The sequence below is a fragment of the Mus musculus genome, chromosome X (assembly GCF_000001635.26).
Source record: "Mus musculus strain C57BL/6J chromosome X, GRCm38.p6 C57BL/6J".
Taxonomy (NCBI): domain Eukaryota; kingdom Metazoa; phylum Chordata; class Mammalia; order Rodentia; family Muridae; genus Mus; species Mus musculus.
The window spans coordinates 103,569,398-103,593,791 of NC_000086.7; the positions used below are offsets into that span (position 1 = coordinate 103,569,398).

At 40.0% G+C, this 24,394-nt stretch overlaps 1 long non-coding RNA gene and 3 other non-coding genes across 5 annotated transcripts in view; 1 reads left to right on the forward strand and 3 right to left on the reverse strand.

Annotated features, from left to right (window-relative positions):
- The window catches only part of Ftx (Ftx transcript, Xist regulator (non-protein coding)), a 62,845-nt gene that overhangs the window by 8,488 nt on the left and 29,963 nt on the right, over window positions 1–24,394 (reverse strand). The window contains exon 11 of one of the 2 annotated variants that reach the window (NR_028380.1): window positions 108–3,164. The exons of the other annotated variant lie outside the window; for it this stretch is intronic. This is a non-coding gene — a long non-coding RNA (Ftx transcript, Xist regulator (non-protein coding)). Of the gene's footprint in view, window positions 1–107; window positions 3,165–24,394 lie in introns of those variants that run through there. 2 annotated transcript variants of the gene reach the window in all.
- On the reverse strand, window positions 3,524–3,599 carry Mir421 (microRNA 421). Its single transcript, NR_030558.1, has one exon. It is a non-coding gene; the product is annotated as a microRNA 421 (primary transcript).
- Mir374b (microRNA 374b) lies at window positions 3,663–3,757 on the reverse strand. Its single transcript, NR_030418.1, has one exon. It is a non-coding gene; the product is annotated as a microRNA 374b (primary transcript).
- Mir374c (microRNA 374c) lies at window positions 3,688–3,736 on the forward strand. The gene has a single exon (NR_037298.1). It is a non-coding gene; the product is annotated as a microRNA 374c (primary transcript).

Genomic DNA, 24,394 nt, shown 5'->3' on the forward strand with positions numbered 1-24,394 from the left:
GACTTCCAACTGCTCGGCATGATGGCACATACACAACTCAAGAAAAGGCAAGGCAACACACCCTCTCCAGGAAACAACCCCCAGCCACAAAAACAGTCTGCATGGACTGAAGATATGCAACTACATATATTTTACAATCTATAGAACTACAATCAGATACCATCAAAATGTTATATTTCAATTGTTTAATGAAATATCCACATTTATTAACTACAGGCAGGAAGTTGTACAAGCATATTGAGAATACCTCAACAGCACCTTTATGATACCCCAAGTATTCAAATAAAGAAAATAATTGGCAGAAATTAATTCTAAAGATATATAAATAAACAAGATATATAAATATTAATGTACAATGCATGTTACATTTTATATAAAAATGGAAAAGTCCAAATTGTACAGTAATATGGCATGATCTAATAAAACCTGAAGTACATATTAGATGTAGATTTTATATTGTACTAATCAAAGGATATAACATAGAAATATACTCTTGAAAACTCGAATTTAAGATATATAAAAAGTATGATGGCTATTCTGTTCTGAAATTATGCTGCATCCATACTCAGATTTTTATAATTATTTTGTAAATTATAGAACTATGCATGTTCACAACTTTCAAAATGTTGATCATGTTACGTTCACTGAGGGGAAATAAATTCCTTTTTCAATAGAATAAAAAAGTCCAGTCCAACTGAATCAAGTTACTTTCTTAATGGTCTTCAATCAACAGGTCATATTCTTGTCAACTGGGTGTTGGTTCTCTTGCTCCTTCAGGTATTGGACTAATTCACGAGATGATAAAATTTCTAGTTCGATGTGCCTAGTGAGCTGAAAGTGGGATGAGCATTCAGAGTCCCCGGAAGAGCAATATCTATCATGTAAGTGCACAGGAGCTGCCCTGTGTTAAATGTCTTCCACGACAAAAATCATAGTCCTTCCCTGAAGTAGCTCTTGTCTGTTGGATGTTCCACCATGCATTTCAGGATGACAAGTATTAGGTAGATTAACCTTTGATGCTAAGACAGCACTAAGGATGTCTGGAGCCTGTCTGTCTACTGGATATAAACTGTACTTCTTTAATCAGTTAATTACCACTTCTTCTTCTATATCTTGTCCGTAAGTCTTTAAATACCTGTATCAGAATTCAATGAAAACCTTGTTCTGGTTTCTTTCCCAGTTAGGTAAATAAAAATCTCGAAAAAAGGAGTAACATGTAACAAGCGTTGAGAAGCGGTCTATGAATCCCTCACAAAAGAAAGACATCGCATTCACTCTATTTCCTATGGGAAACAGTTATCTCCCCAAACATCAGCATTTGTTATTTGGTCACAGCATTTCATAACTTCCCTCTCCATCTTCTTGGGGCACGACTCCTTTCGTTCTATCCAGAGAGCAACTTGGGTTCCAATCCGCACACTCACTGATTCATGATTCAGCTTTTCACAGATCCAGTACTGGGCAGGGAAAGAAGATTGCTGAAACACATTTGGGTTGGGTAAAGAGAGGCAGGAGTTAAGGAGTCCACACAAGAATGAGGAGGCAAGACCAAGGGTAATAAACACAATAAAGCTTGACTCAGGTGTTCTGGGAATTCAATGTAGAATAATTGAAAGTCAAGACTTTTCACACCTAAGTTCTACCCTAACCATCCTAAGAGACTTAACCAAGACTGCCAAGGGCCACGATTGTCTTATAAAGCCTAATTCCTACAATATTTTCTTACAGAGCTCCTGTTCTTATATAAAGCTTCTCTAGTTGCCAACATGACATCAGATGGCTGGTATCAGACTAATAAACAAGAATGTTCTGTATTGTAGGAGTAACCATGATAAAGTCTGCATCTACCTTCAAATCCACTGGCCACCCTCTTCGTTCTGACTTGGTATTTTCGTGCTATCTTCTGATATTTGGGCCTGAGGGATTTTTCATTGTTGATGTCTAACACAACAAAGATTTCTGTGTATCTTGTGTATAAGGACATTAATACTGTGAAATAGAATGGTTAATGTAAACAAAATCCTAAGACAGGGCTAGCATGTGACTGAGAACAGGCACCTGTGCTCTATGATAAGGCTAACCACTTGGTGTATGAGGTTCTGTGTGGCTGTGGTTACCTCGGACAGTATTTTCCATTTTTCTCCCTTGTCTAAGCCCCAGGGGCAAATATAAAGCAGGCCAGATTTCTAAAGGACCAGTCATGAAAACAATGATTATTAAATCAGCGTTGAAGTTCAGACACCAGGGTCCTTTCCTCAGGAGCTGGGTCAGTAAAAAGTCGTTTGAGGACGAACTGTGCAGTCCAGCCAGGCTCTGTCAGTTCCCTAGACTCTCTTGTGTGGTTTACCTTCTAAAAACTCAATTCCATCTCTCTATCATCCCAAACAGCGAATGGAAATTCTACATGAGTTGGATGTTTCGTGATACTAGAATGGTTTCTATCTGTGGTGGTGTAACATGCTAATCTTCATCCCTCTATAGTTTATCTTAAAAGATGAATTAGAGAACAGTGCAACTTTCTAATGAACATGTGCCCATGTCTATAATCCTAACAATTGTGAGGCAGCAGCAGGATTGCTACAAGATTGGGGTCTCCTTGATCTTTGTAGGTAGTTACTAGACAGCCAGGACTACCTAGCAAGAAACAAAGAAGGAAAACCACAAATCTCGTGCTTCTTAGAGTCCATGCCAAACCTCAAATCCTTTCACGACCACTCCAAGTTGTCTTCTTCATATGTCTGCCTGCTCCAGTGAAGAGATGGATCCTTTCATAGAAAGCTATTCTAGCAGGGTGTACATTCTGCCCTCTGTGGTGCTTTGAAGGAACACCGTGGCCCTACCTCATGTATTTGAACACTCATATCCCAGGTGGTGGCTACATTTGGGAATGTAATGGGACCTTTCAGAAGGAGAACCTTGCTTGAGGTGTGTCACTAGGGGCAAGACTGGGGTTTTCTACCCTGGTTCCACTTCCTGTTCTCACTTAGCTTACCACACTGAGGCCATGCCTGCTCTGTTACTATATCCTTCTGGAGCTATGAGCAGCAATAAAATTATAAATGGAGGTATGGGGAAAGCGGGTAAAGGAAAATGAATACCAACCATAACAGCACACCCCAGATTTTAAAGACGAAGCTCCTACTCAGTGATCACTGTAGTCCAACCTAGGGAGTAATCGGTAGCGATTATAGTAACAACAACAGAGATGCAACAATGACAAGCAGGCATTTCCAAAACACAGGCATAAATACAGTATTTCATAGAAAATATCACATTTATGGTACATGAGCTATTATCCCTTCCTTCCACACCCTCAGGATAGAAAAGAACCAGATATGGAATCCTTTTTATAAAACACAGTCGAGGCACAATTATCAATCAATTGGAATTGGTTTGAAAGGTAAAATATATCCACTATGATTATACTACACAGAACACAGGAATGAGCTGCAGAAATAAGGACGCTGCGGAGAGCTTGAACGTTGAAGGCCACTGGCAGGAACAAGCTGAGCCCATGGAGATCACAGAGCAGGCGCCCAATTAATGTCTGTTGATGATTCATTTTTTCATTCAACAAACATTTAATGAGGCCTACAATGTGCACCGGATTAGGCACTGTGAGTACAAAGTCACCATCCTTGCCCTTACGGATTAGTTTGATAGACGAGAGCCATAACCTCGGACAATGATAATACAACCTGCTAAGTGCTAGAACACTTAGCAGGTTGTATTATATCCACCCGAGTAGGATTTCTTCAGAGGAACACCACTCCAGGTTGCTGCGCGATCCATGAAGTTCTCCTGATCACCAAGGCCAGCTGTTGTTTCTTGCTCTCCAGGGATGACAGTCACAAGAACTAACATAGCTAGTTATCAGTTAGAATTCGGCTTCAGGTCAACTGTGACCATTCCCCAAACATCCTTTTCTGTGTTTATACAAAAACCTTTATTCAGCTATAACACAAGTTTTCAAAAGCTTTTAACTTAGAACAAAGAAGAAAGGCAATAGATTACTAATCAAGAGCATGAATGGAAGAATCATCGAGTTTCCTACATGGGCTAACTTCACATTAGTGAATCATTAAAAACGTCCATGATCCCTCCCCACAACACCATTGACCATTCAAAAGGTATAATAATAATTAACTTTCTTCTTTTAATTCTTGCATTGCCCGCTCCATCATTAACAGCAACAATAACTAAGATAGCATTGAGTGGACGCAATTAACAAACAGGCCAGCTAATGCCTATGCCCAAACCCTAGAGTCACTGTTTGCATGCACACTTCAGAGCTTCCTTTCCCAAATCTGAACCATTTACTTAAGTAAAATTGTCCTCATTATAAATGCATTATTTGAATAGTAAAGATCAATACGATAGGTCTGAGTAGAAAACATGTTCATAGATTTTGTTGTTTGTTTCAGTCAGGGACTTGTTATGAAACCCAGACTGGACTCAAAGTCAAGATGGTCTTCCTGTATAAGGACCCGAAATGCTGGGATTCTAGGCATGTGCCAACATGCCTTGCTTTATAATGCTTTGAGATCAGAAACCCTAGAGTGGATATTACACATATCTGATGCTTCAAAGTAAAGCAATGAACATTTCAAGTCTCTAAACACTTCAAAAGAAAAATAAAGTTCAGGAGAAAGCCTGCCAGTGACAAGAGACTATTCAGATGAGAATGATGGGGCACCGCTGCTATCTCCGTGTCTTACTGAGGATTGGCAGTTCCTAGATACGGCTCTTCTATGGAGAAGAAACTAAATGTATATCTAAGGAATGAGAGGATGGCAGCTATCCATGACAAAAAATTCCTTCCCTGTAAAACTCTCCTCCATATATCCTACCCCAAACCTCTTAGCGAGTAACTAGTCAGCCTGTAAGGTTTAATCTATATACCTGAATATCTCTCATCTTTGGGACTAATTCAATATCCTGACTACTGAGAGAACTGAATAATAATAATAATAAATGATTTGAACTGTGGACAAACATTTAGATCAACATGAAAAAGTGATCTGAGAGGGAAACAGACTCTTAAAAAACCCCTTGTAGCCCCGACAAAAGTTACTCATGAGTTAAAAGACATTTGTTGGCAGCATTATCAATAAATAATCTTAGCCTGGGGTTTAAGATTATAGGGTAATAAGCACCTTGAAATTGAAGACCCTTAAGGTGTATCTATATTCATAGTTAGAAGTTTAAAATGGACAGACAATCTGGTATAAATCGTCATGTCTCTGAGCCAAGTAGGAAGATGAACAGCAGCTCCAGTGTCTTGAGCCCAATTCTCATCCATACTCAACTAAACACAACCTTGCAGTATAACCCATTTTCTGGCAGTCCCTTAGACAAGGAGCAGAAAATACCTTTAAACGAATTCAAGGCCAATAAGGATGTCTGGATACAAATTTCTCCAACAATATGTTACTGAAAACTTAAGCCTTCAGAACCACTGATTAAAGTTTGCATAAAAGCTACATTACCTAACATAGTAAGAGACTATCAATCTTTCTTTCATTCCTTGTTTACCCTGTTGAGACAGGGTTGCTCGATGTAGCCCTGGCTGTTCAGGAACTGGCTTTGTAGACAAGGCTGGCCTTGGATCATTTCAAGGTAGACAAAGGGAATGTATCCTTGATGTGATTTTCCCATTTACAGATTATGTTTATAAAATACTGTTTGTAATTTTCATTGTCAGCTATTCCAAAAACAAAATGTAGAAGTGAATAATATTGCCTGTTTTTTTTGTGCTAGAGATTAAGCCCTTTGTAACACACATGTTGGGGACATGCTCTACCATGAGCAGGCAACAGGAACATCCTCCAAAATGCTCTATCCCACATACCCAGAGTTCCTGCGCTTGTTTTCTACATATATATTAGATATGCAAGGGTAGACTATAGTCTTCCTGGTGCACAGAATTTTTATGATTGTGCTTAGGTGTTAGATAATTGCCTTTAAAACCTCACTGGAATGCATCAGAAGGCTGTTGTGGTGATCATTAAATGGGAACATATCAAGTGGAGAAACAAAGTTTTACTAGAAAATGGGGACCATCAAAGCGGTTAAGGATTAAAGTTGATTTTCAAGATTAAGGTGTACAGGCCGGGGGTGGTGGTGCACGCCTTTAATCCCAGCACTCGGGAGGCAGAGGCAGGTGGATTTCTGAGTTCAAGGCCAGCCTGGTCTACAGAGTGAGTTCCAGGACAGCCAGGGCTATACAGAGAAACACTGTCTCGAAAAACAAAACAAAACAAAACAAAACAAAACAAAACAAAAAAAAACAAAAACCAAACAAACAAAAAAAAGATTAAGGTGTACAAGAGCAGGACTTGCCCAGCATGTGCAAGGTCCTGGGTTAAAGCCTAAGCACATTTAACCACAAAACACTCTAGGTAGAAGAAAGGGCTGCACGGAACTATGTATTCTCATCTCAAAGACGCTCAAATGGAAAATCTTCAGTATCAATTATCACAAAAAGACAATTATTGGTAAAATATAAGTTATAATCCAACATATATAGCAAATAACACTCGTAATAAGTCTTAAGCATTGTACAAAAAATTAAAGTGTCTTAGAAGAATTCTATAGTTAGGGTACATAATGGAAGTCACAAAAGGAGAGTAAATGAGGAAGCTTAAAAAACAAAAATCAATCCATGAATGAACAGCGTATAGCAAAAAGTTACCCAGACATCAAATCTACTCATGACAGTAAGGTGACACAGTCTAAGATATTGAAAATATAATCCTACAAAAATGCAATGAGACACAAATTATTTTTGATGGGTTTTCAATAAGACAATGAGTTGATTCTCATGACACATCATACAGAAGTAGGATAAAATGATTCAGGACACTACAGAGCAATAGAAACTCACAATGAAAGATAAACAGCATTAGTGAAACTCATAAAACCAGTACCACAGACTAAATCAATTGTCTTCTCACGGTCCATTCAAGTACAACTGTTTAATGGAATAACTGGAAACCAATGTGCCTCGTATATACAGGTGATTTTTTGCTTTTTGGTTTTGTTTATGAGACAGCATTTCCATATTTAGCCCTGGCTGTCCTAGAATTAGCTCTGTAGATCAAGCTGTCCTTGAACTCCTATATCCACCAGCCTCTGCCTATGGAGTGATGGGATTAAAGGCAGGCGCCACAGCTTCTGTTGCATATTTCTGAGTAGAGATATTTCTGAGATAAGCAGTCAGGTGTCCTTCCTTATCACACTCTAGACCCCAAAGGCATGATGCTCCCCTCCCAAGCAGGAAGTAGAGTCAAAAAATGATGCCCATACCCTTTATATATAAAGATATTGAATCAAACACCACACTCCCTAAAGCTAAGCTCAAAGTTCTAGGAAGCCAGATATTTGGAGTAATAAAGGTAGATTCCCCTTACCAAGATGCCTGGTGGTTACAAAACAGACCCTGACTGCCATGTCAGCTTAGCTAAAGAAATGAACTACCTTACCCATTGGCTTCTAATAAAATTCACCTCATTATCCTGAGAAGAAAAAAACCCAAAGCACTAAAAACAAACACCCCAAGTGAACAAACAACTGAAGAATGAAAACAAGCAAATACAAATCAGACTTAAGCATGTAATCCACACTCTCTTGAAGTTTGTTCCCTGGGAATCTGCATCTTATAACCTGCTCAGTGTTTCCAGAACTCTCTATGGCACAAATCTGTCATTAAATAAAGCTCACTGGAGCTGTGTGCGACTGTCTAATCCTCATAGTTTATTATTCCTAGAAACTTAACTCTTGCATATCCTTAAGAGATTGCAAGTGAATACAAGCAAAACTAACACTGTTTACCAAGTCATGAAAAAAATATTTTGGATTCAAAGGCTAGCAACACACATGCCCACTGAGAAAACAGAGCACATGAACAGTATACTGCTATCCTTTGTTTTTTGTAGGAAACCTAAATTTCAAAGACTTCATTTGTTTCAGCAAATATCAGGTCAAAGTCACGTGAAACAAGAAACAGTGGTATGATTCTAAGTTATCCTACTTCAGCTTTCCATTAAGACATACTGTTCAGTGACACAGAGCATATATACTTACCATGAACAAGAAAAGCAGTTCCACAATTACCATCAAAGGGTTTGCTAATAACACCCATTAAAGCAGTCAAATTATTCCAATGCTATTATTGAGAAAGTACTAAGAAAGCTCAGCAGTACAATGAAATTCTTTTTTTTTTTTTTTAGTACAATGAAATTCTATTTAACCATATGTTCAAAGCTTGATAGTGCGATTCAATATCATTAGATAACCTTACACAATAAACTAATGAGCAAAATAGGACATAGCGCCGGGCAGTGGTGGGGCATGCCTTTAATTGCCGTACTCAGGAGGCAGAGGCAGGTGGATTTCTGAGTTCAAGGCCAGCCTGGTCTACAGAGTGAGTTCCAGGACAGCCAGGGCTACACAAAGAAATCCTGTCGCGAAAAACCAAAATACATACATACATACATACATACATACATACATACATACATACATACTAAAAATAAACCAAAACCAAAAACCAAAATAATTAAATTAAATTTTAAAAGGACATAGCTTATTACCGGAAATATATTACCTGATGACTAAAGCAAAGGATGTTGGTTTTAGTGCTATTACTAACCTGTCCTTGATCATTTGTAAATGAAAAGAGGACCTTGAGATTTATCAGTGGAGGAACAGTATTTCCAAAAGGTCAAGGACATTGCATATCAAAGAGAATTTAATCTGACTTTCCATAGATAACCAACCCTTACAAGATTGGTAGTGCTACTCTGATTCCCAAAGTTTTAAGGACTGTTTTGCATTTTGTGATAAAATGATAAGATTTTTGCATTTGTTGCCTACTTGACCTTCCTTACATTTTACACAGTATTGGGCAACTCTGATCACTCATTACTTGTAATGGAAAAATATTCTGTATCAAAAAACAGGGAGGGCACTTACACATTACTGAGGCAATATTTCATGTGCTAGAATTTGAATTCAAAAATTAAGAAGGCAGTCACCCACCTGCCTCAGTGACTTGAATGCAGAGGGAATGGGAAAGTAGCATTATCCTTAATTAATCTGAGGGTGTGGGATGTGAGTGTGTGTGTGTGCGCAGATGCACACACGCCACAATAAGGATGTGAGCCAAAGGACAACTTGAAGCAATCAGTTTAACAGTGCTACTTCTCAATCTCAAATCCACACGAATCACTCTTCTATATGTAGTGACACTGGGATTTGTGTAAGTGCAATGAAAGCATTCAAGACAATAAAAAATAGGCATATCTAAGTACCTCACCTGCAAGGTCCAAACTGAATATTGTGTGCAGTCATTATATGTAACAGCCATAAAAACATTTACTTTTCTTGGTAGACAAAGAGCACTACTGCATTCAGGCTCATCCCCCCTCCTGATGACAAGAGAGGTCTTTCTTTCTTCTCTTCATTACTCTTTCAACATTCTAGAGGTTAATGCACAGGAGCTCCTTGCTGGCCACAAACTCGGAATTATCACACTATCATGTTCACATATCCAGTCAAAGGTCAAACGCAGAATGCATACTAAAACACCAATTTAAAAGGCTGAAGACAGGCAGTCTCAAAAAGAAACACAGATAATAGCATCTACGTGGACACCTCTGGGTCTTACTCTAATGGGAACGACAGCAAACCAGAGGCACCTTCTGTAGTTTCTTAGCAAGAAAATTGTAGTATCACCAGGACACCCAAGTTACTAATGAGTTTCATTACATAGTATTTTACTCCCAAGGAACAAATAAGGTACTAGTTTTTCTAGCAATCAAATTTTCTCTGAAGAAAACCGGCTTCCCTGACCAGGGGAATATAGATGTGATATTAAGGAAACCTTTCTTACATTAACTTTTGAAAATTATATCCTTAAATATAAAGAGAAAGAAAATACGTGCTTAGTCATGTTGCTAGACTGTGAGTGATGGCTGACAAGTTTAATCTCAACACTTCACAAGTGGGCCTGTGCTAAATGAGTTCTAGAATAGTGTAGGACTAAGGGATAAAAAGTGTGCCCTGAGAGTTGAATCTCCAAAAGAGAAGGGGATGATAGAAAGATGAGGGTCCATGAGCGTGCTGAACAGGCTCCAAGCTAAAGAAACAGAAAAACTGCCCATTTCTGCTTAGCGACAGTCATTGTTATCAATTACTCCAGTGGCTGGAGAGCTGACCTATCACATTTTCAAACACACCTGATAAGCTGGGCAACTTGTGTTACAAAACCTTTTTCCTATTCATGTTAAGAGAATGTTTGAAGTTAGGTGTGGTGGCACACACCTCAACACTCACGAGGCAGACTTAGGAGGCACAGCAAGGCAGAAGCTTGTGAATTTGAGGAGAGCCAAAGCTACACACAGACAACCTGGCTTAAAAAAATCATTTCTTTCTCCCACGCTACCCCATTGTTGGTTGATAGCCCCTTGATCGCATAGCATTAGGCCACAGAAAACCATATTTTGCAACATTGTTCAGGGGTCCTAAATGAGTGGGTTCTCTTACAGCCCTTAAATTCCGCCTTGAAATACACTGGACATACAATAAATTCCAAAATAGGAGAAATCAGAATTAGAGTGAGCTGGGGGGCAGATAAAGGATTATGCCTTGTCAACAAACTGGAGCAGAACTGGTGTTTTTACCTACTTACAATACATGCTTCCTGGAATGTTAGCTCTTGAAAGCACTATGCAATGTTAAAAAAAAAATCAACCAGTCAGGCTGATCTAAAAGGAAAGATGTTCTTTCCTTCTTGTCCTAAAGCAACACATATACTTGTATCACCCGTATCCATAACATTTCCTATTACACTCCTACGATTTCCATTTGCTCCTTAATAGATGACAAGCCAAGCTATTAAAATGCTGGAGGGGGTCATGCAGTTTCCTTTAGTTTGAGTCAGCCCACCAGCCTACAGAAGGAAAGGAGACTGATTAAAACGTTCTAATGCTTACACATAAAACTCAGCAGGGCCTACTCAGTGAACCTTTAATGTAAGGATCTGCACTCCTTATCTCAAACAACTTACCCTTGTCTTAAGATTCTGGGGGTAGCAGCAGGCATAAAGGATACAGATTTTCTAAAGATGCGGCACACCTTCCAAAGAGACAGCAAATCTAATGCCAAGCAGACATTTGCACCTTGTAATTAAAGGAATCTCTTAGATTCTGCTCAAGTTGTCCTGTGAGAGCACATTAAAAAGATCAAATGGCAGAGTAAAAATGATCACAAGTCTCATATTTGGAATGGCTAAGGGGCCAGGGTTAATCCAAGTGACTTTTGGGGCAGAGTAACTTCCATAAGTTTCCATAGAGCAGTGGTTCTCAGCCTTCCCAATGCTAAGACCCTTTAAGACGGTTCTTCATGTTGTGGTGACCCCCAACCATAAAACTATTCTCATTGGTACTTCATGCGTGTAATTTTGCTATGGTTATACATTTATTGTAGACATTTGTGTCTGCAATGGTCGTAGACAATTGCTAAGGGGTCAAGACTCACAGGCTGAGACCCACCACCATAGGGAAAGACAGAACCCAAAATAGTTAAAGGGAGGTTGAAAACCTAGAGCTAGAGAGCACTAAAGAGACCAGGCAATGCAGGGCCTGACTGACAGCACTTGCCCCACAAGAACCTTTTTTGTCTTCTTAGTTCTGTAATGGACCAAAGGCAATCCCGGAAAAGAAAAAGTTGGGAGGTGATCTAGCCAAAAAGCAAGGAGCAAGGCTTTCTTGTTCATGAAAGCTGTAACACTAGGGGTAGGGGCCCTGGAGTCAGAAACTAAGGGATGGTTATATTATTTTACAATACTGGGCTGGTAAGATTGCTCATGGGATAAAGATGCATCCTGCCAAGTTTGACCCAGTTTGGTGGAGAGAACTATCAACTTATCCTCTGACCCCAATGTACATGTCCCCTACACACAAACAATTCTAATTGTTCCAATGTATAAGAAAACAAACTGTTCTCTGGAAATGCTTGGCTCCTTCCAAAGGAGAGCTCTCTATTTCGGAATCAATATACTGCTTTGAAAAGAGTACCATTTTTTTGTTTGTTTGTTTTGTTTTGTTTTTGTTTTTTGAGACAGGGTTTCTCTGTATAGCCCTGGCTGTCCTGGAACTCACTTTGTAGACCAGGGTGGCCTCGAAGGAGTACCATTTTTAAGTGTGGTAGACTGTAAGTTATCAGGAAAGACTGATCATGGGGGATAAAAATACCAAAAAAATATCAAGACTATCAATGAAGTTACAAAGACAATACTAGAAAATATAGCAAAGCACTAGCATGGCAGGCTGCTGTATGATTAGATTCAGAGAAGGTACTCTTTGAGCAAAGTTTGAACTTCACTCGTTGGATGACTTGTCTATAACGTATAATGGAAATAGTAGCAGAAATGTTTCAGCGGTAGTATTCAAGGCACATTACGGAAGTCTGTTATCTACCAGCAGAAAGAATGGAATTTACCTCTGGGTGCAGGCATGCCATTGTCTCCTCCCTTACAAATTAATCCAGTTGGGCTGAGTCATGTGCTTGGCCAAGGGACAATCACTCAGGAAGGTGGGCTTACCTTGAGCCACACTAAAGTGATAGGAGTAATAATTAGTCCTTTAACCAGATAGTACAATTATCTTTCTAAGAGTCTGTACTCCCTAGGGTTGTTGCCCCAAGTCCTCATGAGGTTTTGTTGAGTCTGCCCGACTTTATGAGGCATATTCAGGTTTTTACTAGACAGGTACTGCACAAAATCTTAACAGCACGTAATAGACTTTTCCATTTTTCTTTTACTAATATCTCTAACCATTCCAAAGACCTTCCTATTATTTCCAGCTTTACTATGACTAAGTAAATGACCTGGACTCATTTCCACATAGTAGTTCACCGCTTCTCATCTGTACAGGTACCTGAACATGTTTAAATAACTAAATTTAGGGATAAAATTAGACTTCTTTATATGCCTTTAATAACTATCTTAAAGTTGGGCTGACATACTGGCATACACCTTTAGTCTGAGCACTTCAGAGGCAGAAGCAGGCGTATCTCTATGAGTTGGAGGCCAGCTTGACTACACAGTGAGTTCTAGGGCACCAGAACTACATAATGAGACCCTTTCCCCCACCCTAATGTTCTAAAACTTCTGTCAAATTTACAGAAATCAGCATATATACTTTATAACTTTATAATTTCTGCGTGCTAAATTGAAATGATTTTATATAATCCTCAATAGCAAATTTTTTCAAAAAGCAAATACAGAGGCTCAGCTGGAATTTTACAGAAGAGGAAAAGCATATTTGTGCATAAAATAAAAGCATATTTACAGAAAAAGGAAAAGCATATTTGTGAAGTGGAGGACCAACTGCATACGTAGCCCAATCCCGTATCTTCATATTTAAGTGAATTTGAAGGATTTTATTGTAAGATGTAAAGAATCCTGTCCTGATAGAATTCCTTCCTATAGCTAAAAGCAACAAGCATGCTTCAGAGTAGCTCTATGTACACATAGCACAAGAACAAAATGTAGCCATATAAAGAGTTATAGGAACAACATGAATGGCCAAGCAAAATTCATGTCCATACAATGAAATACTTCTCAAATATACATGATGCATGAACATGAAGGATACTATGTTAAGTAAAGTATGCTGGACACAAAAGGAAAATATTGCATAATTACAACGATGTAAGAAAGATTTAAGCCTACAAAAATGTCACAAATGAACTATACTAAAAAACCTGAGTGTCACAAATACACCATACTTAAAAAAAAACTAATATATGCTAATATTTAGAAAATGATGACCCTGTTTATTATGGCAAGTGTTGTTCTGTGGACAATATCCCAGGTAAGAGAGTGGATAAGAAATGACTGCACTATAAACTAAAACAATGTTAGTGAAGGACATGGTGGTGCACACATGTCGACTGAGGACGCAGGAGGTGGGAACAGGAGATTTGCTGTGAGTTTCAGGCCAGGTTAGTTAGTTTCAGGTCAATTAGGAATACATAGGAGACACCTAAGATTAAACAATAAAAGTACTTCTTAGAACAGCAGTGTATCAGAAATTTGTAAAAACTGCACAAAGCTAAGAGTCGAGACCATCCTTGGCTATGTTTTAATTCAAGGTAAAAAGGTGTACATTAAGATTAGGACCTGTCTAAAAAAACACAAACAACAGACTATACTAATAAAATACATAAACAAACACATGCATTAAGTCAGATAGTTGAACTCAGATATACTAAGATAGTCACATACCTTTTCTTACAAAAATTTTTCATTTTAGTTATTTAATTGGTTTTGTTTTGTTTTGTTTTTTATCAACAAATAGAATCCCACTGAGATCTCTCTGAGACTCTTTTTTTTTGTTTTGTTTTTTGTTTTTTTTTTGAGACAGGGTTTCTCTGTATAGTCCTGGCTGCCCTGGAACTCACTCTGTAGGCCAGGCTGGCCTCGAACTCAGAAATCCGCCTGCCTCTGCCTCCCAAGCGCTGGGATTAAAGGCATGTGCCACCACTGCCTGGCAAAAAATTTTATTTTTATTTATGAGTGTGTATGTCTGCTTAGCTAAATGTTTACCAATGCAAAATAACTTCTAATATATGTAGTCTAATGGAAGACCATACGTTGTTTCTCCTGTTGTTTTAATAACAATCACTTAGAATTTCTTTTGCTAAAAAGCCATGGCTCCTCTCCCTACCTGGGTCTACAAGGTCACTTCTCTCCTTACCTGGGCCTACAAGGTCACTAAACCAAGGACGAAAGCCTAGAACATCTGCCTTTAGTTTTGGTTACTTCTTTTGGATCAGATGCCTGAAGTTAATTATTCAAGGTTTATCAATCTAAAAACTGCAGATGCCTAAGCTATCTTATCATCAGGGCTGAAAGCACAAAGATAAACCTAAGGAATTTCATTGTCACCTTTTACAATGCACTGTGCCAGACCCCAGAGAGGTGCCTAAAAGTCTGCCTCAGGTCTTTTATCCTACAATCCTGAAGGTCACTTGAAGACAGCAAGTCGATGAGTCAGCAGTCCCTCCAGTCACCTGACTGTTAAGCAATCCAAGGACTGATAAGGCTTTCAGAGCCACCCAGCAGAACCAGGACTAAGATTAAGATCAGCAGGACCCCATATTATCCAAAGGCCTGGTAGGAATGGAGGTATCTACAGACATCCTTTCCTTAAGACTATGAAACTATCCACAAGCCCAAAGAATTTCAATTTCATTATGAATCTTATTCTGAGGTACCTTTGCTAGACCACTGGAAGGAATCTCACAGCTATGACAAAATTTCCATCAATATATGTACATTTTATAATCTTTCTTCTATCCTTCCCTTTTTTGGGAGTGAGTTCCAGGACACAGAGAAACCCTGTCTTGAAAAACCAAAATTAATCAATAAATCATACAAACAAAAAGCCAAGGAACCATCTAGGTAGACATTATACATACATTTAATCTCAGCTCTCAGGAAGCCTTGAAATTGTGTATTGTCCCCGTGCTTTCCCTACGTCTCCGAGTTTAAATACTTCATACTTAACAAGCTTAGTAACTTTGCTTCTCCAGGCTCACCCTGAAATTCAAGACGCCAGCTTTACTGGCACAGCATTCTCTAAGTGGATAGATGTCTCCCTGCTGCCAGCCACTGGGACATCTTTACCTGCCACATGGCGGTTGGGGGGGGGGGGTGTGAGGATCAACTATTCAGAGGGATGCAGCCAGAGAAATACCCTATCAGAGTTAATTACAAAGACAAATCAGGACTTGGGTGCATTCTAAAGAACAACTAGACACTAAGTAAAGTGAAAAGCTCAAGGCAAAATGCAGTTAAAACAGTTTAGGCTCACTATTAGGAGACTTCAACACCATGGCAACTTAGAAATCTTCTGAAGACACTGAGCCCCAAATCACTGACTGCATACAATGGACTTAGTTATGGCCTCCCTTTTTGAGGGAGGGTAAAGAATTGATGAACTTCTCAAACTTCCCTATCCTTTACTATCTGTGAGACAACTGATAGTCAACTTCTAGTTAAACTCTTGTAAAATAGCATGCATTTTAAATTACTGAATTGGGCTGGAGAAATGGCTCAGAGGTTAAGAGCATTGACTGCTCTTCCAGAGGTCCTGAGTTCAATTTCTAGCAACCACATGGTGGCTCACAACCATCTGTAATGGGATCCAATGCCCTCTTCTGGTGTGTCTGAAGACAGCTACAGCATACAAACATAAAATAAATAAATCTTTTAAGAGAGTTCATTTAAAAAATTAAAAAATAAAATTACTTAATTGATCCAGCCTTGGCAAACCTGTAATCCTCTTTTTCTGGATGATGAAGCAGCATGATTGTGGTCTACGCCAGCCTGAGGTACACAACTTGAGCCTAGCTTGTTTTCAATAAAAAAGACTGGGAAGTGGACTGATAGTGTAGGCCCATAATTCCAGCTACGCCAATGGCTGAGGCAGTAACATAAAAGCCACCAAAGGAAACTTAATGGCTACGGCTCAAAGATAGAATTACCTAGAATTCCCAGTGGTGCTCAATGCATGTAGCTCGGTCAATAGTAGAATGGTTTTGCATAGCCCTCACTTAGTACATGGTCCTGGGTTCTATTCCTAGCACCACAAGAGGGGACAAAAAAACACCCTGAAAACAACAAACTTGGGTCGCAGTATCATGGCTCAGAAGGTAAATGCACCAGCCATAATGCGGATATCTGGAGTTCAACCACAAGGACATAGGTGGTAGACAGAACAGACTCTAGATGCTGTCCTCTGATATCCAGGAGCCTGCTGCTGCCCTACACACATGCACACAGAACAAGCATTCTCCCATGTGCGTGTTCTTTCTTTCTTTCTTTCTTTCTTTCTTTCTTTCTTTCTTTCTTTCTTTCTCTCTCTCTCTCTCTCTCTCTCTCTCTCTCTCTCTCTCTCTCTCTCTCTCTCTCTCTCTTTCTGTTTTTTTCGAGACAGGGTTTCTCCATGCAGCCCTGGCTGTCCAGGAACTCACTCTGAGACCAGGCTGGCCTCAAACTCAGAGATCTGCCTGCCTCCACCTCCCGGGTGCTGGGATTAAAGGCGTGCACCACCACGACCGGCTCCATGTGCACGTTCTTAACCTCCCCATCCTTCTCTCCTTTCTACAAAATAAATGGAGGATGCTGGCAACTTGAGGCTCAAGAGAGGGCTCAGTTAGCTATGTATCTACTGGTAACATTTAAGAAGCCAGGTTAGGATGCCCAGCACAAGCTGAATGCCAGCAAGTGTGGACATGACAGCCCACTTGCAATCCCTGTGCTTAAAAGCTGGAAACAGGCACCCCCCAGAGCAAGCTGTCTCACTGAGAGAATCTGCTTCCATATATAAGTTGTTAATTATCTGAGGAAGACAACTGGTCATCAATAACACTCCACACAGGGAAACACACACACACAAACACACACACACACACACACACACACACACACACACACACACGCATGCACGCACGCCAAAGAAAATGTTAAAAGCCCCAAGTAGCGGGGGAAGTAACATAAACAGCAAAACATCTTAGCATACAATGTGGTAAATTTTAAATGTCCTTTTAAAATAGCCGTGCTACAGCTTGGACCCAGTGGAAACAGCCTGTAAGATGTATCTTTTCTTGCTTACCCTGCATCCCGCAGTGTGCTGGATTGATCCAAGGAAAAACATAGTGGCCAAATGCTCTACTAATTGAAACAATTTCTCTGTGGAAATTTAGACCTATTATTTGATTTTTCAGAAGAACATTAAAAAACAAAACCAAAAAGCCCAAGATTTTGCCAGGCATGATGGCAAATGGTTATCACCCAAGCTAGCTGAGCTGGAACCAGCTCCCCAACGGCAAACAAATAAACCAGCTTTTCTTCTTTGCTACTGTTTCTCTGTTTTTCTGTATGTATAAAAATCTATTTTTCCTAGATTTTATCCTAATTTACACAGATGTAAGCACATTGTGGTCCAGTTCTAAACTCTGCCCAAAGGAAACCTCCAAGGGCTCATCTGAGTGCAGTAGGAAGTGTTCCACATACCCTTGGTTAACAGAACACAGTTAACATCACAGTAATACAACTGCAAATAGACAGAGACTATAAGACTATTAAAGCATTTATGAACACAGTCTTCTACTGTGAGGCATAAAAAGCAACAAAAACCTTGAAGCTACTCAAGTTTCCCTTGGAGCGAATCAGAAGCCCTGGCAATCCTGGATGCACGTCTCCAGACAATTAGCAGCAGCCAAGTACTAGCCTTTCTCTTTTTTTTTTTTTTTTTTTTTTAAAGATTTATTTATTTATTATATGTAAGTACACTGTAGCTGTCTTCAGACACTCCAGAAGAGGGAGTCAGATCTTGTTACGGATGGTTGTGAGCCACCATGTGGTTGCTGGGATTTGAACTCTGGACCTTCGGAAGAGCAGTCGGGTGCTCTAACCCACTGAGCCATCTCACCAGCCCACTAGCCTTTCTCTTTAGATGCATTTTGCACATTAAATGGGTCGGGGCCTCAAATACTCTCCCATCCTCTTAGATCCACCATCTGTCCCTTGGCATCCGGTAATCTCTCTGATAAAGAAAAAACACCACAAAACCCAGCTTTGAGAGAGAGAGAGAGAGAGAGAGAGAGAGAGAGAGAGAGAAAGAGAGAGAGAATGAATACCAGGAGCCATCTCACACATGTCCCCCATCTGGATCCTGCAGGCATTTGCAAATGAAACCCCTGAAACAGAGGATGGAAGAAGTCAGTTGTTAACTGTACATTAGAAATAAACAGAGTAAAAGCACAGGCAGCGTCATATTAAGCAAAAAGCGTAACACCAAAGATCTACAGACTATTCACTGTAACCTGGAACAGGACAGGTCTAGCAATGAATTCTCAGTTACTGGAGATGGGTTATTCACAGGACTCATTAAAGGGAGGTAAAGGAGAAAGATACATGGAAAGCCAACACGCAATGCGAAGATGAGGCTTTGAGAGCTGAAACGAATAGGAAAGCATAAGCAAGCAAAACTTAAGGGAAAGAGGAAGCCATACAAAAGCTACCCAAACATATGAACTAGAAAAAGCAAAAGCAAATCTGGTACCTAACAGAAGACATACAACACACACTAAGCACAGAGACAAGGTGGCTGGGCTACGTAATATATTAACGGCACAGGCCATAGCATCAACCGGAACTTCTGCCATTCTATTTCCTAGAGTGTCTCCAGTCCAAACTACCATTCCTAAGTGATGCTACCATACCCAGCTCCCCTTACTCCTGGAACTACATTATCTCAGTTACCATTACCTCCCTATGGCAGGAGGGCCAAAACCATACATTTTATATTATTATATAGTATTATTGAGCTTCTTCTAGAAATCCATGGTAAGAAGAATAACAAGAGCTCCGAGTGGCTCATGTCTGTAATCCCAACACTCAGGCGTCAGAAGCAGCTGGATTATCCTGAGTTATAGAGGAAGACTCAATCTCCAAAAAATAAAAAACAAAAAACCCAAAGCTAAACAGCTAAAGAAAGCACAACAGTCCCCAGGTAGGAACACAGTTTAAAGAATTGGATATTAAAAGAATCCTCTTTTGTTTTCTGACAACTTGTTAAGCCACAGCCACTGAAGGTGTGCACAGTGCCATCCATTTATAATCCCAGCTCCCAGAGAGCAGGGTGAGAATGATTGAGAGGTAGAGGCCAGCAGGAGTTAGGGAGTAAGTTCCAGGCCAGTCAGAGACATACAAAGAGGCCTTAGAAAGAGAAATAGAAAACAAAATGAAAAGAAAAGAAAGGCAAGAGGTGAAGGAAAAGAAAAGACAGACCCTCTAAAACATTCGTGCCCTTCTTTTTGCTACCCCTAACCCCAACTGTGTTGGATTAATCGGAGGTCTTCACAGATACCAGACAAGTACTCTACCAGTTGAGCTACAGTCCTTCTCAGTGGCAAAGTATGACTCATTCTCTGGTATTTCTTTTTTTTAATTTTATTTTATGTATGAGTACACTGTAGCTGTCTTCAGACACACCAGAGGAGGGCATCAGATCACATTATAGATGGTTGTGAGTCACCATGTGGTTGCTGGGATTTGAACTCAGGACCTCAGGAAGAGCAGTTGCTGTTCTTACCCACTGAGCCATCTCTCCAGCCCCACATTCTCTGGTATTTCTAAAGAACATTTAAAGAAGAAGAAAAAAAACCACCCTAGATTTTGCCAGGGGAGAAGGGAAGAAGGGGAACCAAGTGAGCAAACAGGGCTAGCATAGGTTATTGGTAGCCCCAAGATGACTACTCAGACAGTTTATAGTGAATTGCAAGTCTGCATTCCCACTGGCACCCAGTGTTCAGAGCACAAGGTTTTTGAAGGGAAAAAAAATCCAAAAAATCCCAAAACCATATCCTGGCAGTCTGGCATTTTAATTGGCAGTTGGGGACTAGGATTACAGGGAGCAAGCCCTTTAACCTAACAGTCACTAAGATATACCCGGAGGGTGTTCTGCATATGCAGGCAGTTTAAGAGAAACTGAGATAAGTTAGCTGGAGGGGCTCCAGCACAAATAGACAATTTACGAGAAGTTAAGATAAGTTAGCTAGGACATTCTGACCTTGGGTTCCAAGAATTTCCATAGGATTCTCTACTGCGGAGATGAAATTCTAGTTAAGCATGAAATGGCCTCAGCAAGAATACAAGATGGAGGAAAAGCTGCACTGTCTTGCCCTGTAGTACATGCCTATAATGGCACATGGTAGTACTTGTCTATAATGGCAGCATCCCAGCACTCAGGAGACCAAGGCTGTAGATGAATGTAAGACTAGTTTGTGTGGGGGGGGGAGGGGGAGGAGAAACTATATTCCAAATAAAACAACAACAACTTCTGTCCACTAGAAAGTAAACCATTGAGAGACTTGCAAGTTACTGCAACGTGAAGGTTTAAATCAGTCTAATCAGTTTTAAATCTATTCAAAATTCAAAAAAACAGCAAGTGTTCCCCATGTCCAATATTTAAGGAAACTTAAACAAACAAACAGACAAGTATTCTTGCGTCTAACTATGCATCCTCCCAAGTCAGGGTCAGATCGCCCACCACCTCCACCACTACTACCACCCACACACACACACACACCTACACACAAGACCAGAATCAAGGACATGTATCCATAAGTTGGTCAAGAGCCTAAGATTTGTCATGCCGCAAAAGTTTTCCTCAAACAAGAACAAAGTGACAAATTCTATATAATTTACAATTTCAAAAAACAAGGACTTGGAATATAGCTCAATGATAGAATACTTGTCTACTGTGTGAGACCCTAGGTCCAACCCCCAGCACCTATTAAAGAAATGAATATGAACAAATTAGGTATTGTGGTGGTGTATACTTTTAATCTCATATTTGGGAGGCAGAGATATCATGATTAGAAATGGAAGACTAGCCTCAGCTACTATAGCAACTTTGATGACCGCTACAGGATGCTATGTTTCAAAAAAAAGAAAAAAGAAAAAAAGCAAACAACAATCAACAACAACAACAAAACAAAGGAATACAAAATCAGCTAATGGGGTAAATGGAAATATGAAAGAAAATACTAAAGTCCATGGAATAATCAAAATAGCTAAAATCAAGTGTGGAATGTGCAAAGGAACGACTCAAGAGCTATGAAGACGCAGAATCCACGCATCCAGGTAAACAGGATGGGGAAGTCTGTTAGCAGCAGGGAGAAAGCAAGACAATGCTAAGAGAATGGGGTTTCAGAATTATCTGTGTGATGGGCAGGTCCAAAGATAGTCAGATATGATACAACTCCAGGGCTGGGTTGCCTTTAGGGTTTTAAAGTACTTGAACAATCCTGATTATATTTACATTAGCTTGATTGCTTTGGGCTGAAGCAATTTCCGACTTAAACATAAAGAGAAAATTCATTCACATATAACGGGCAATAGTAGGAAATATCCTAGGACCTGACAAATAGGATCTGCTACACCTATGTTCACAGGAATGTAACAGACCAAGAGGAATGAGATTTAATAACCAACGAGACTGGTGAGCGATGAGAGCTACAGCAAACAGTCTATATAGAGAAAGATGCAGGGAGTAAGAAGGCCATGCCCACAGACCACAGAAGCTCAAGGAAGGAGTGAAAAAAAAGACTTAAGTCAACAGGAGGCCAAGGCTACATTATGACGGGGACACCCAAATACACTAGAAGCAAGGTGGCATGCACAGAGAACCAGATGGAAGCTGAAGCAGTCATGAAACTACACTAGAGACAAGCTCCAGAAACTTAAGCCTATTTCTACAATGAAATATGGTTCAACAAGAACACTCTCAAATGGTATGACAGCTTATTTTGCTTTGTATCATACCTGGGAAGGGGGAACATCAATTGAAGAACTGTCTCCATTATATTGACCTGTGGTGGTTAGTGCCACTTCTCGGTGGGAGGGCCTGGGCTGGATAAGAAAGATAGCTGAGCAACGCAGGGGAACAAGGCAGTTAGTATCGGTTCGTGCTCTCTCCATTTCCTACCTCCAGGTTCTTGCCTTGGCTTTCCTCTGTGACATATAAGTTATATAAGCTCCTTCCTGCCTCACGTTTTCCGTCAGCGTTTTATCACTGTAAGCTAGGACAAAAGGAAGGCAGCTACTGGGAATTATACTAATATAACAGATCACTTTCACAGCCCCCCGCACGGGAGCTAATGAAAGAGGAAGCTACTAGGTTAGCTAAGGTTGCTCTTTGAAAAACAAACAAAAACCTGTTATGGAAACCGGTCATCAGCAAAAACCTGGACTGAACCAAGTGAATCAATCAAAGCGTTCCAGTTGAGCGTGGTAGTGCCTCGAATTCTGCTTGAGTCATGAGAATCACTGCAGGTTGGAAGCCAAACTGAGCTACACAGTGAATTCCAGGCCTGGGCTACAGAGCCAGAGCCTCAGAAAAGAAAACAACAATTAAAAGAAAAAAAAAAAACCTCCCAGCAATTTACAAAGGAGGGGTTGGAGAGATGGCTCAGCAATTAAGAACACTTCCTGTTCTTAGGAGAGGACCCGTGTTCTGTAACTCCAGTTCTAGGTATCTAACACCCAACTTCTAACATCTTTGGTACTGTCCACGTGGGATTCACTTACATACATAAAAAAGATTAGAGCAGAGAATCAGATGCGTGAACATTTGAAATATAATTACAGAGAGTATAAGAACAAAATGTAATAAAGCAGGTACTGGACACAAATAAAGCTCACTCACTTTTTATCAAATCGTTCTCCTGGAACACAAATGCACTCATGTCTATGCACTGCCTAGATTTGTTTACATGCTACAACAGCAGAACCCATATGGCCCCTCAAACCGAAACTACTGTCGTATGAAAACTCAAAACTCTCTATGAGAACATAAAGCCAGTGTTAGCAGAGCTGGGCTCATATGCAAAGACTTTCTTTTATTTCATGTTAGAAATGAACACTGTACTAGATCTTCACAGAGCCTCTTAGCACACCCCCAGGCCTGAATGTGCTGACATGGACACACTAGCTACAGTGTGTGTGGGGGGAGATGGCTCAGCAGGGAAGGGCACTGTCAGGCAGAGGCCATCCCCAGCAGCCACACAGTGGCTCACAAACACCTATAGCTACACTTTCAAGGACCCAATACTCTTGTCAGATCTTCCTAGGTACCAGACACGCATGAGGTATACACCCATACATATGTAGACAAACCACTCACATATAAATTAAAACTATAAATACTGTATGCAAGAAATAGGTCACAAATAATGGCACACATTTATAATTACAGGCATTGGGGTATAGAAGTGAGTCTAAGTCAGGAGGATCACTAGTTCGAGACTGCGCATCCTATAGAGGAGTTGAGTTTAATCATTGCCTGAACAACTCAGTGAGATCTAAAAATAAAATGTTAAAAAAAATAGTGAAAAAAAAAGAAAGACATAAAAATAAAAATAAAAAAAAAAATAGTGAAGGAAATTATATAGCTCAATGGTAGACTGCTACTTACTTCGGTAGTATGTACAAGCCCAGTGTCCACAGAAGACAAGCTATGATAAAAACTTTGTGAAGGCTAGGTAGATACTGAAGCTGGTAGCGTGTTTGCCTAGTGTACATTGAGTCTCTGTTGATAAAAGATCATTAGAAATATTTCAAAACAAAAATATATAATACAGCCGGGCGTGGTGGCGCATGCCTTTAATCCCAGGACTCGGGAGGCAGAGGCAGGCGGATATCTGAGTTCGAGGCTAGCCTGGTCTACAAAGTGAGTTCCAGGACTGCCAGGGCTACACAGAGAAACCCTGTCTCGAAAAACCAAAACCAAAACAAAACAAAACAAAACAAAAC